This window comes from Plecotus auritus (assembly GCF_963455305.1).
Source record: "Plecotus auritus genome assembly, chromosome: 1".
NCBI classification, from domain to species: domain Eukaryota; kingdom Metazoa; phylum Chordata; class Mammalia; order Chiroptera; family Vespertilionidae; genus Plecotus; species Plecotus auritus.
Window position 1 is genome coordinate 130,833,528 of NC_137770.1, and position 13,498 is coordinate 130,847,025.

The following is a 13,498-nucleotide window of genomic DNA, read 5'->3' on the forward strand; positions in this document are numbered from 1 at the left end:
ATATTTTCAACAATAAAAATAAATTTAAAAAAATTCTCTCAAACATATTCAGCAGGCTGTTTCCTCAAACACGGAAGAAACGGAAAACTACCTGCCACAAGCGAGCATACTGGTAGGCAGGTGGTAGCCGGGAAGGACCAAACTTTAGACTCTTCAACAGCGTCCCAGCGTGCAGGCGACGTCCGACGTAGATCTGTATGACGTATTCCCTGGCGCAGAGCATAATGGGAGGAGGGGCGGAGCGCCAAAGGGCGCGCGCTGTGTGAAGACCAAACGGATTCCTCGACTATAGAGCTTGGGGCGCGACAATATCCCTGGCAACTTGGGGTTACCTACATTTTATGGAAACAGCATTGCCCCCGTGGCGAGGGAGTCGCCCCCAGTCTTCGTGAGTCCGCGTGAAACGCACGGTGACGCCATTTCTGAGCGCTCCAATGCCGTCCTGGCTGGGGGGCGGGCTCTTCAAATTTGAATTCACTTACTGTTGTGGGTGGTAGGGAACCCCGGGTTGCAGACTGGGGCCGACGTGGGTCGGAGGCGTGACTCTGGGGCTCCAGGCACCCATCTACACGAAGTCCAGCGGGAACTGCCGCCGGTTGTCCCTGGCTGGCCCTTCACTCCAGGTATGGCCTACCTTCCCTTCCCCTTCCCCTCGCCTCTGGCGCTGCGAGTCCCAGCCCTTCAGCATTCTAGGCTCTCGGGCTTTTGTACATTTCTGGCTTTGGCAGTGATTTCACAACTACTTATTCATTCGGTGTGTGCATTTGTTGCGTGTGTAATGTAGTTATCAAGAATGTAGGCCACTTTCAGATTCCTTTCGATAATGAGCACTGTAGACCTTTGTTCTAAAATCACTTCTAGGACAAAACCAATGATTACCAAGTAGGAAGATTGTGTGCATCACTGCCTGATTTTTCACCATGGAACCCAAGATCCACTGGTCTATCAGGACAATTGATCCATCCAGCGTGTTTTCCTCTGATTAAATAATATATTGGTTGCAAACATTTTCAGTCGTTAAAATTATTTAGAAAATGGAAGGCCCCTTTATCCTTTTCAAAGATAAACACTATTTACAGTTTGGTAAACTTCCAGACTTTTTCCCTGTGCCATGCTAGTATGTCTGTGTGTGTGTGGGGGGGGGGGGGGGGGAGGAGTGTTATTACAGAAATGCAATTGTATGATCTGTTCTGCTGCCTTCTTTTTTAAATTTAATATATCCTGGCTACTTTCTGTGTTATTAAATATATATGTTGTCAACCTAAGAAACATTGAAACCTGTAGAGAATTTTTGCGAGTTTATTTGAACCAAACTGACTACAATTGCTGTAAAGCAAAATCTCAATGGATTGAGAAAAATGCTCTGGAAAATGGCAGTTCTGTACCCTGCTTTATACATTACAATCAAAAGAGGACAAGTGGGTTACATGAAATCCATTGGTGATAGATTAGGGAGGCGGGAGAAAGCAAAGCAGGGAAACCTCTGGGATTGGATAAAAAGTAAAATGATAGACACATACCTCTTTTACATAGGTGTGTACAGGCTAGTTAAAAATCTACCATCCTGTATAATAAAAGTCCTGTGACCATAATGTCGTAACAACCAGAACGACTGCTCGACCAGTCGCTATGACGCTATGAGGTGCATTGACCACCTCTCCGTCCAGCCCTGCTGGCCCGCAGGCTCCGATTGGCCAGATGGCAAACAGGGAACCACGGGGAACCAGGGTGGGTGGCGGCAGGGTGGGACTGGGAACTGGTAAGTGGGCGAAAGATGGCCCTGATCGCAGGTTAGGCCTAGGTTCCCAACCTGCACATGGGCCTCTAGTTAACAATAATAGGATTTGTGATCTCCCTTCTGGTGCATTGGTTGTACTCTGAGGGGTCTGGGAAAAGGGAAGTTACCCTGACATTCCAAAGGTATGTTGTCATATATGCAAGAAGACAATAGACATGCTCAATTTACTTTTGTCAGGAAAGATTTTAGCCTAGGACATGACTATCTGCCATAAAACTGCTTTTAGTCTAAAAGTTTTAATTTCAGACGATCCTTTGTGGTTACTCTAGGTCAGTGGTCGGCGAACTCATTTGTCAACAGAGCCAAATATCAACAGTACAACGATTGAAATTTCTTTTGAGAGCCGAAAACCGACTTCTGCGCATGGGCCACGAAGTTTCAATCGCACTGTACGTGTCCACCCGCACGTGGTATTTTGTGGAAAAGCCACACTCAAGGGGCCAAAGAGCTGCAGTTTGCCGACCACTGCTCTGGATCTCTGAGTTTGTAAGGCCATCATGCAGGCCACCCTGAGCTTGTCAGGGTTAGTATGTGGTCCCTTTTTTATCCACAAGATTTTTATTGAATACATAGAATTCAGTTGTATAGATGTAGCAGAGTTTTGTCCCATATTGGACATTTAAATTGTTTATAATTTCCTTCATACTTTAGTAAATGTCCTTATATAGTGCCTGTTTAAAACTTGGGCTTTGAAATTAGATAGTCTTGGGTCCAGTTATTAATCATTGTCAGTGGGACCTTGGTCACGTTATTTAACCACCCTATGCCTTAGTTTCCGATCTTATAATAGGGAATAATAACTGTACTTTTCTTAAGAATTGCTGTAAAGTTATGTAGTGTCTGGCATATATGTAGTAAATGTTGGCTATTATTACCACACATATCCTATCTAATAAAAGAGTAATGTGCAAAATGACTGTACCTCTGCCACACCAACAAGCCATGCCCACCAGCCAATCAGGAGCGAGTATGCAAATTAACCCAACCAAGATGGCTGCAGCCACTGAGTGAGCAGGAGGCTTAGGTTTTCCCAGCAATGGAGGAAGCCAAGATTCCTGCACACCCTGGCCGGCCCAGGTCTCCGCTCAAGGCTACAAAGTTTCAATTATAGAAGATAAATAAATCTCAGATCCCAGGGCCTCCACTTTGGTTGCCGGGGTGTGTGGCCCTGGCCTGCAAACCACCACAGGCCCCTCGCCCAGGCCGCCACATGCCCCAGGGGAACCCCCACCCTGATCCAGGAAACCCTTCAGGGCAAACCAGCTGGCCCCCACCCGTGCACCAGGCCTCTACCCTATCTAATAAAAGAATAATATGCAAATTGACCATCACTCCAACACACAAGATGGCTGCCCCCATGACACAAGATGGCAGCCACAAGATGGCTAGCAGGGGAGGGCAGTTGGGAGGGACCGGGCCTGCAAGGAAAAGCAGTTGGGGGCCATCAAGCCTGCAGGGGAGGGCAGTTAGGGGTGACCAGGCGGGCAGAGGAGGGAAGTTGGGGGCAACCAGGCCTGCAGGGAAGGGCACTTGGGGGGGACCCAGGCCTGCAGGGGAGAGCAGATGAGGGGGATCAGGCCTGCAGGGGAGGGCAGTTAAGGGTGACCAGGCCTGCAGGGGAGGGCAGTTAGGGGCAAACAGGCTGGCAGGGGAGCAGTTAGGCATCAATCAGGCTGTCAGGGGAGTGGTTAGGGGGTGATCAGGCTGGCAGGCAGAAGCAGTTAGGGGCAATCAGGAAGGCAGGCAGGCGAGCAGTTGGGAGCCAGCAGTCCTGGATTGTGAGAGGGATGTCCGGCTGCCCATTTAGGCCCGATCCCACCGGGATCGGGCCTAAATGGGCAGCCGGACATCCCTCGAGGGGTCCCAGATTGGAGAGGGTGCAGGCTGGGCTGAGGGACACACACCCTCGTGCAGAATACCATGCACCAGGCCTCTGGTATACACACACACACACACACACATATTTTTTGCATTATTTAAAAAAATTTTTATTGTTGAGAGTATTACAGATGTCCTCCCCCTTTTTATCCCCCAGCTCCTCATCACCTGGTTCCTGCCCGCCCTAGGCCTTCACCACCATATTGTCTCTGTTCCTGGGCAATACATATATGCATATTAGAGGCCCAGTGCATGAAATTCGTGCACCGGGGGGGGGGGGGGTTCCCCTCAGCCCAGCCTGCACCCTCTCCAGTCTGGGACCCCTGGCTCCTAACTGCTCATCTGCCTGCCTGATCACCCCTAACAGCCCCTCCTGATGGCCTGGTCATCCTCAATTGCCCCCCCTGCTGGCCTGGTCACCCCCAACTGTGCCCCCCCCCCAGCTGGCCTGGTTGCCCCTAACTCCTTCCCCCCCCACCCCGGCCTGGTTGCCCCTTATTGCCCCTCCCTGCTGGCCTGGTTGCCCCGCGCAGCCTGTTCAGTCATCTGGTTTTTTCGGTTGCAACGGTCACTTATACACACATACATACACATACACAGATACATACACAGACATATACATACAGACTAGAGGCCCGGTGCACAAAATTCGTGCACTCAGTGGGGGTGGTCCTCAGCCCGGCCTGTGCCCTCTCGCAGTCCAGGAGCCCTTGGTGGATGTCCGACTGATGGCTTAGGCCTGCTCGCCACGGGAGAGGCTCCTGCCACCACCGCTGCACTTGCCAGAAGTGAGCCCGGCTCAGGATTTCTGGCTGAGCAGCGTTCCCCCTGTGGGAGCACACTGACCACCAGGGGCAGTTCCTGTGTTGAGCGTCTGCCCCCTGGTTGTCAGTGTATGTCATAGTGACCGGTCATTCCGCTGCTTGGTCGATTTGCGTATTAGCCTTTTATTATATAGGATTACATATTACTTTAATGTCTCTTTTTCCAATATATGACAGTCACTTTTTAAAGTATGTTTAGGCTGCCTGGCTGTTGTTTCTCAGTGGTTGAGCATCAACCTATGAACCAGGAAGTCACAGTTTGATTACTGGTCAGGGCACATGCCCGAGTTGCAGGCTAGATCCCCAGTGTGGGGTATGCAGGAGGAAGCTGATCAATGATTCACTCTCATCATTGATGTTTCTTTCTTTCTCTCCCTCTCCCTTCCTCTCTAAAATTAACAATAAAAATATATTAATGTATGTTTAGGCTAAAAATTTACAGTGTTTTGGTATTACCCAAACAATTTAAATATTTGTAGAAAGTAAGCACCTACTTTTTCAGTAGTTTATCAGTATTACTACTGAGTCCACAAACTATGAGAATAACAGAAGACCTACTCTTTTACTTCCTCTTAAATTCCAGTTATGAATCATAAATGGTACTCCATTTGAGATATTTTTTGCAGAATATTTGGTGAATTATATTGAATTGTTAGTATGATTTCTTCAGAGTTCTTAATCAGGATAAATCCTCTTTCATTTTTCTACTGAGCTGTAGAATTAGATCTTGATGGCACTATTATCTTCAGATGGTAATATGTCATAATGGAGATTAGCATGGACTCTGAAAGTTGAGGAACCCAAGCTCAAATAATAAACAACTTTCAGTGCTAGAAAACACTTACATTTAACTCCACCTGTGCATGAAACATAAATGTTACATATGTAAGCTTGTTTACACCCAATATAAGATGTAGAATCTTTTTCAAGATTTTAGAAGTTTCTTTCATCCCCCTTTCTGACTACTACCCTCAGAATTTCTTAATTTTCTGACCTTTATAATCGTTGATAGTACCGTTAGTTCATGAAATTCATATCAGTGGGTTTATATGATGTACTTTCATTTGTGTCTCACTTCTTTTGCTCAACATAAAATCTATGAAATTAACCCATATTATTCTTCATATCAGGATTTTATTCTTTTTTTCTAGGTGTGTAGTATTCTATTATTTGAATTTACTACCATTCTTCCATTTTCCTGTAGGCAAATTTGTAAGTTGTTTCTAATTTTAAAATATTATGAATAAAGGTACGCTAAACATCCTTTCACATATGATTATGAGGACCTATATGCTCATGTCTTTTGGATATATGAAAGTAGTAAATTTAATGAGTCACACTGTAGGCATATGTTTAGTTTTAGTAGATACAGTTTAGCATCCTTTTATCTAAGTTATACAACCACCTGCAGTGAATGAGAGTTCCAGATCTTGCACATACTTGCCAATAATTAATATTATAAACCCATTTAAGTTTAGCTATCCTGGTAAGTAAGTAATGGAGGAATAAATTTGATTTTACCTGGATAGATGATATTGAATATATTTCATATGTTTTTTGAGATTTGGATATTTTTCTTTATCAATTCTTCTTTACATTTGTGTTTTCTCTTTCCTGAGGTGCCTTGATTTTCCCCATATTGCTGAAGGATATTTTCATTGGAAATAGGACTCTGTTGACAGTTCTTTTATTTTTAGACTTTATGGTTTCTAATGGAAAACCTATTGTCATGAGAATTTTTCCTTATAGAAAAAGTGTTATTTGTCATTCAGAACTTTCAAGATTTTTTTCTTTGTTTTTATTTTTTCAGAAGTTTGACTATGATGTGGGTGTTGATATCTTTGGGTTTATCTCGTTTTGTATTTGCTCACCTTCTTAAAATTGAGGATTTCTGTCTTTTGACCAATTGGAAGAGTTTTCAGCCATTATTTCTTCAAGTACTCTTTCAGCTCCATCTCCTTTAATTTCTTCCTGGACTCCAAATGTTACAGTTTGATTGATTGATTGATTTTTGTTGTTGTTATAACTCTGCTGATTCCTGTGGTTCTGATCTTTTTCTGTTGTTTTCAAGCCCATGTTCTTCCTATTCTCACTGGATATTTTTATTGTTATATTTTCTAGTTCCCTGAGTGTTTCCTCTGTTCCATCCATTCTGCTTTGAGCCTCTTGACTGAGTTATTTATTTCAGTTATTATATTGTTCTGTATATAATTTTCATTTGGTTCTTTATAGCTTCATTTTCTTTGCTGAGACTTTCTATTTACTTGCCATAACTTTCTTTTTTCCCCATTTAAGGATGTTCAAAATCACTCATGTAAAGATTATTTTGATGGCTGCTTTAAACTTATTATCAAATAACTGTCTTCTCTACTATCTCAGTGTTAGTATCTATTATCTTTTTTATTCAGTTTTAGATCTTTCTGCTTTTTTGTATGAATAATTTGATAATTGAAACCTAGAAATTTTGAGCATTATGAAACTCTGGATCTTTTTCAACCCTGTTTTATCTGGCTTTGCTTTGATATTCCTCTGGTAAGGGAAGGGTGAGATGCAACCTCATTATTTCAAGAAGAGAGTGGAAGTTCAGGTTTCCCACTTGGCCAAAGGTTTGTAGGTGTGTGTGTCGGGGGAGGGGGATGGGTATTCATTATTGTTATGAGATGATAGGAGTTCTGGCTCCCTGCTATTCTTCTGCCAATATCTCCCCATGTGGAGGGATAGGTCTGCCTTGTTTCTATTTCTTAAAGTTTCCACTTACATGACCCAGGACTGGCTCCCACCCTGGACTGGCTCCCACCTGGCGCAGCTGGGACCCAGGACTGAATCCCGCCTGGACTGACTCCCGCACGAGACTGACTCCCGCCTGGCATGGCCGGACCGGGACTGACTCTCACCCGGCACAGCGGACCCGCAGCCACGGCAACCCAGCACTGACTTCCGTTCTGGTGGAGCCTTTGGTCGTAACAGTTGTTATGACCCTGGCTCTTTATTATATAGATAAGTTCTTTGGTTAATCTCTTTCCATCACCCCTTATATTTGTATTCTTATGTAGATGTTTCTATTAGAAAAAAAAATTATCTTTTTTGTTTGTTTTTTGTTTTTTATTGATTTTAGAGAGGACGGGAGAGAGAGAAATATCAATTTGTTGTTCCACTTATTTATGCATTGGTTGGTTCTTGCATGTGCTCTAACCGGAGGTCGAACCCCCAACCTTGGCTTACAGGGGGTCTGTGCTCTAATTAACTGAGCTACTCAGCCAGGGCAGAAGAGGAATTTCTTGATTAAGGGCATGCACACCTATGTTTTGAAGTTAATATTTATCCATCTGGTAAATTAAGAAGGCTTCCTCTTTTGATTTGCATCTCTTCATTTATTAGTAAAATGGAGTGTCATTTCACTCATTTGTCTTTGTAGTCTTTCTGTTAATTGTCTTTAATGTTCTTTGTCCATTTTCTGTATTAATCATTTTTTTAAAATTGATTCATTTGGTCTCTTTGAATGTTATATATTTTAGTCCTTTGTATGTCAGGTACTGCTTTTGCGAGGGGTGGGGGGCGCGATTCAGATTTACCACTTTCCAATTAATTTACAAGTCCTCTCATTTTTCCCAACTCCACCTACCAGTTTGATTAGTGTGTTTTGGGAATTTTGACCCATTTCATTTTAATGAGTAGTAGTAGTACTGCTACACTACAGTAAATTCCGATATAATTTTTTCATGTCTTTTTTGGGAAGAAGACTAACAGTTAACATTTAGTATCATGTTCATAACAACAGTTGTTTAATCTTCTATATTTACATTTACTGTAAAAACTCATAGCTAGCCTGTTCATGCAATGGTTTTCCCATTCCTGAGTCTTTACTTTGAATAGATCACAATTTTTTCCTAGTACATTGGCATTTGTCAGTTTTCAGAATCGATTTTCCAAATAGCTTTAAACAGTTAATGAAAGTGTTAGAGACACTTCTCACGACACTAGAGGTGTTATTCAGTCCCCTGAGTCAGTGGAAGAGAGGGATGTCTCCAACTTCCATTCTTGCCTTCTCATATAAATGAATTTATACGAATGAGACCCTGACTGCCTTACGATGAGGCCAATTTTATTAAAACAAAGTATGCACCTTTATTAAAGAAGCAAGGTAAGCAAGTCTGTACTTCTAGCTTATGAAGTACAAAAGGGCTCTCAGCTAATCTAATAGTGAGTTGGGTGGAGGTCTGAGGTGTTATATGTACTCTCCTGCCTATAAGTTTCAAAATTCCTCTGCTGAATACTTTGATACAAGATTAGTTCTCAAGATCTCTTTTTACTTTATTGTCACTTTCCCAGAACTCATGAGAAGTACCTAGCAATTTTATCTTGTGAAGCCTTGAAGTCTGGCTTCTCTGCTTAGGGAGTAAAACTACCCTTTTTTCCCTTTCCCCTTTTGTTAGGTCCAGAGCCAGGCCAAGAGATGTTGTGAGAGTTTAAGAAATTTTATTGCATTCTCTCACAGCTGGCTGAGAACAGTGTGTTGGTTGTCAGCTCCAAAGGGATGTCTAGGTTCTCTTATATAGGGTAGGAGTGTGAAATATAGGGTCAGTATGTGGGTGCATGAGTCAGTCAAGCAGAGGGGTGGGCTTGAGTTGGTCAAGGGGAGGAGAGTGCGGAGGACGGTCAAGAGAAGGCGGATTCATCTTATCTTGCTTCTGCAGGCACCAGCTGTCTGCTCCAAGCTATTGGAAAGGCTTATATATTTCAGAAAACATGTCCATACATGAGAGATTAAGGGTAATTCATCCTAACACCCTTCTCTCTTCCTTTTCTGCATTCTCTCAGTGAGGCTTTTGTCCTTGGCTGGGGAAGATAATGGCTTATTATTTGCAAGCTGGCTGCAAATTGCCCACACTGTTTGGCCTTGTTTTAACTTTTCTGTCTCAGTGTCCATATTCCTCCTGCCTTGGAATCCTGCAACAAAAGCACAAGCTTATCATTTTAGAATTCATCTTCTCTTCCCCAGTCCAAGAAGAAGCTAACCATTTCTTTCTTTTTTTAATCTTTATTGTTCAAATTATTACAGTTGTTCCTCTTTTTTCCCTCCATAGCTCCCCTCCACCCGGTTTCCACCCCACCCCATGCCCTTACCCACCCCTCTCCCCCCGCCCACTGTCCTCATCCATAGGTGTATGATTTTTGTCCATTCTCTTCCTGCAACCCCCACACCCCTTTCCCCCCCGAGAATTGTCAGTCCACTCCCTTTCTATGCTCCTGATTCTATTATATTCACCAGATTATTCTGTTCATCACATTTTTTATTCACTTGATTTTTAGATTCACTTGTTGATAGATATGTATTTGTTGTTCATAATTTTTATCTTTACCTTTTTCTTCTTCTTCCTCTTCTTAAAGAATACCCTTCAGCATTTCATATCTTACTGGTTTGGCGGTGATGAACTCCTTTAGCTTTTTCTTATCTATGAAGCTCTTTATCTGCCCTTCAATTCTGAATGATAGCTTTGCTGGGTAGAGTAATCTTGGCTGTAGGTTCTTGCTATTCATCACTTTGAACATTTCTTGCCTGCATAGTTTTATGTTGAGAAATCAGCTGACAATCCTATGGGTGTTCCATTGTAGGTAACTAACTGTTTTTCTCTTGCTGCTTTTAATATTCTCTCTTTGTCTTTTGCTCTTGGCATTTTAATTATGATGTGTCTTGGTGTGGTCCTCTTTGGGTTCCTTTTGTTTGGGGTTCTCTGCGCTTCCTGGACTTGTAAGTCTATTTCTTTCACCAGGTGGGGGAAGTTTTCTGTCATTATTTCTTCTAATAGGTTTTCAATATCTTGCTCTCTCTCTTTTTCTGGCACCCCCATAATTCGGAGGTTGGTATGCTTGAAGTTGTCCCAGAGGCTCCTTACACTATCTTCATATTTTTGGATTCTTTTTTCTTTTTACTTTTCGGTTGGGTGTTTTTTGCTTCTTTGTATTTCAAATCTTTGACTTGATTCTTGCGATCTCTAGTCTGCTGTTAGATCTCTGTATAATATTTTTTATTTCAGTCAGTGTATGCTTAATTTCTCGTTCGTCCTTTTTCATATCCTCGAGGGTCTCACTAAATTTATTGGCAGTTTCTAGAAAATTCTTGAAAAACCTTATAACCGTGGCTTTGAACTCTATATCCAGGAGTTCGCTTTCCTCCATTTTTTTCATTTGTGACCTGTTTCTTTGTCTCTGCATTTTGGCTGCTTCCCTGAGTTGATACAGTGGCCTTGTGTGCTAGGTGTCCTATAGGGCCCAGTGGCTCAGCCTCCCCAGTTATCTGAAGTAGACACTCTTGGTGCACCCCTTTGTGGGCTGTGTGCACAGTCTTGTTGTAGTTAAGCCTTGATTGTTGTTGGTATCACTGGGAGGAATTGACCTCCAGGCCAGTTGGCTATGAGGATCAGCTGTGTCTACGATGGGAGAACTTCTGTGCTGGAGACACCCTTATGGGGCAAGACTTGCTTCAGTGGGGCCTTGGTGCTCACTGAGTCTGCCCCCTTGAGTGTGTCTCTTATGGATCTGAGGAGCTGTAATCTGGATGGTCCCACTCTGACCACTGGGTACACTGGCTCTTGGATCTCCAAGGAGGTGCAAATTTAGCTTCTGCCTGAGGCCACCCAGCGGGAGCTACAGAGAGATCTGCAGATTCCTCTTCTTTGTTTGGAGTTTGGAGGTGCCCAGATGAGGCCCAGCTGTGAAGCAGTGCAAGCTGCTGTGGGGCCTTGGGCCTTCTTTTGGCAGCTCTGGGGCTCTCTGACCCAGCTGCAGTTTGTTAGGTAATTTTAAATTGCAAAGGGCCAGGCCATTCATATGCAAAAGCCTCTGCGCACAGCTTGGGTGGGGCGGGGTCTCAGGGGAATCAATAAGGCGGAGTAAACAGCTATGGCTGATCCTCACCCCTGCCCTAAGAGGCCCCCGGGTCTCAGTGTCCCTCAGTAATCACTGCAAGCACATCTGAGAGAAAGCCGCCCTCGAGTTCCGCCCGAAGCCAGCCAGTCCAGTTTCTCCCCGTATGAGTCTGGGTCCCCAGAGTCTTGCCCGGAACTGGAGTTCAGAGCAGTCGGGAGCTTGTGTCTCCCTGTGGATTGAAAAAGCCAGCTGTGTACTCAGTTGCCAGCCCTTTCCAAGCACGCACCTCTGTACCTCTGCACTTCCGCAGCTCCTCTGAGTCTCAGTGTGCTTTTCTCTTTCCTTCTAGTTGTAGAGTTTCCACTAAGCCAGCTTTCCTGTGGTTCTGTATGATGTCCGTTTTGTCTTTTAGTGGTAGTTTTGAAGTGGTTGTGGGAGTCAGCAAGTTCAGGTGTTTACCATCTTGGTCTAACCATTTCTAATTTGTGACCTCTGTTGGGTCAAGTATGCTTGGCCCTTAGGACACTCTGTTCCTTCCTTAATTTGAGGAATGCCAGTTACTGAATCCCCATTATCTAAGGTTTTTTGTTTCATTAGAGTCTGAGCAACTTTTCTTCGTTTTGCTCTTCTTTTAAGTATGCAGAGAATGGAGGTTCAGGTGTTTCCTGATTGCCTCTACCTAGTGGTGTTTTTTATTCTGTATCTATTCTGCAAAGCTTCTATAGTCAGAGAAAATTCTGGATGATTTTCTCCTTTTGTCCTTTTTTGTTCCACCAACCACACTGAAGCTGAAACCGGACAACCAACAACCAATCAATCCGTCCTGGCTGCCTGTCACTAATTGAGCCAATACAGCAGAGACAGGATTGAATCATAAATGAGCATTTATTCCAATAAAGCTGGCAGTATGGAAGAGTAGCAGGTCAGCCATGAAAATCAGCTTTGTACCTTCCCCCCCACCCCCATAAGCCAGCTGCTTATATGGGGTACCTGGACAAAGATAACATGGGTAAGTGGGCAAAAGGAATAAGAATGGGTATGATTTTTACAGATTACAGGCAATGTAAGCAGTGTGGCTGGGGGTTTGCAAAGGGCTAGGGGCATCCGGGACTCCATTGTTTGCTTTCTGCAAAAAGGCTGTTAATCTTTGCATGATAATAGGCAGATTTGGGGTGGGGAGGATGGGCCACATTTCCAGATGACCTCCCAGGTCCTGTGTACAACTCCCAGCGAGGTTAGAATGTGCTGTCTTTAATCAGAACAAAACAGTCACAGTTAACAGAGCATGATTAATATTTCTTATTAACATTTCTAATAGCTGTTAACATAAAAACATTTCAAACCTGTAAAGAATTTTTGTGAGTTTATTTGAGCCAAACTGTTGACAATTGCTGGGAAGCAGAACCTCAACGGATTGAGATAATGCTCTGGAGAACGGTGGGTTACTTCTATATTTATACACTAGAGGCCCAATGCACGAAATTTGTGCAAGAGTAGCTCCCCCTACCCCCGCTGCTGGCACCCAGGACCCAAGTTTCCCTTGCAGAGGGAGGCCCCACCCACCTGCCACAGTCCGCCAGTCAGTGGCCTGGGCCTCCCTCTGTGGGGCCATCATGGGGCGATGGCCGGGCCCCGGACCAATCACATCGCACCCACTTTGACTGGCCTGGCACCATTGGGTGTCATAGCATGGTCCCGATGGTCTTCCACTATTTGGCTGTTTGGTTGATTTGCATATTGCACTTTTATTATATAGGATTGCAGTCAGCGGAAGGGATGTAGGTAGGTTACATGAAATCCATTAGTGATAGACTAGAGAGGTGGGAGAAAGCAATGAGGGGAAACCCCTGGGATTGGATGAAAAGTAAAATGATAGACACATACTTAGGTGGGTGCAGGAACTATTAACATAACAATGAAGGAATTTGTGGTATCTTTCCTGATGCCCAGGCACATTAGGTTGTGCCTCAAGGGTCCAGAAAAAGGGAAGTTAAAAGTTACCCAGACATTTCAAGGGTATGTTGTTATAGATGCAAACAGACAGGCTCAGTTAAGGTAATGGTTGACCTTGTCAGTGAAGATACCAGCCTAGGATGTAACTGCCCACCATAACTGCTTTTAGTTAAAGTTT

At 43.9% G+C, this 13,498-nt stretch overlaps 1 protein-coding gene across 3 annotated transcripts in view; it reads left to right on the plus strand.

Annotated features, from left to right (window-relative positions):
* Positions 1 to 238: 238 nt before the first annotated feature.
* MIS18BP1 (MIS18 binding protein 1) overlaps positions 239 to 13,498 on the plus strand; it is a 73,413-nt gene continuing 60,153 nt past the window's right edge. For 2 of the 3 annotated variants that reach the window (XM_080659159.1, XM_080659160.1), the window contains exon 1: positions 239 to 623. The gene's annotated coding sequence lies outside the window, so the exon portion shown is untranslated. The remainder of the gene's footprint in view (positions 624 to 13,498) is intronic. The other variant, XM_080659161.1, reaches the window with a different exon arrangement.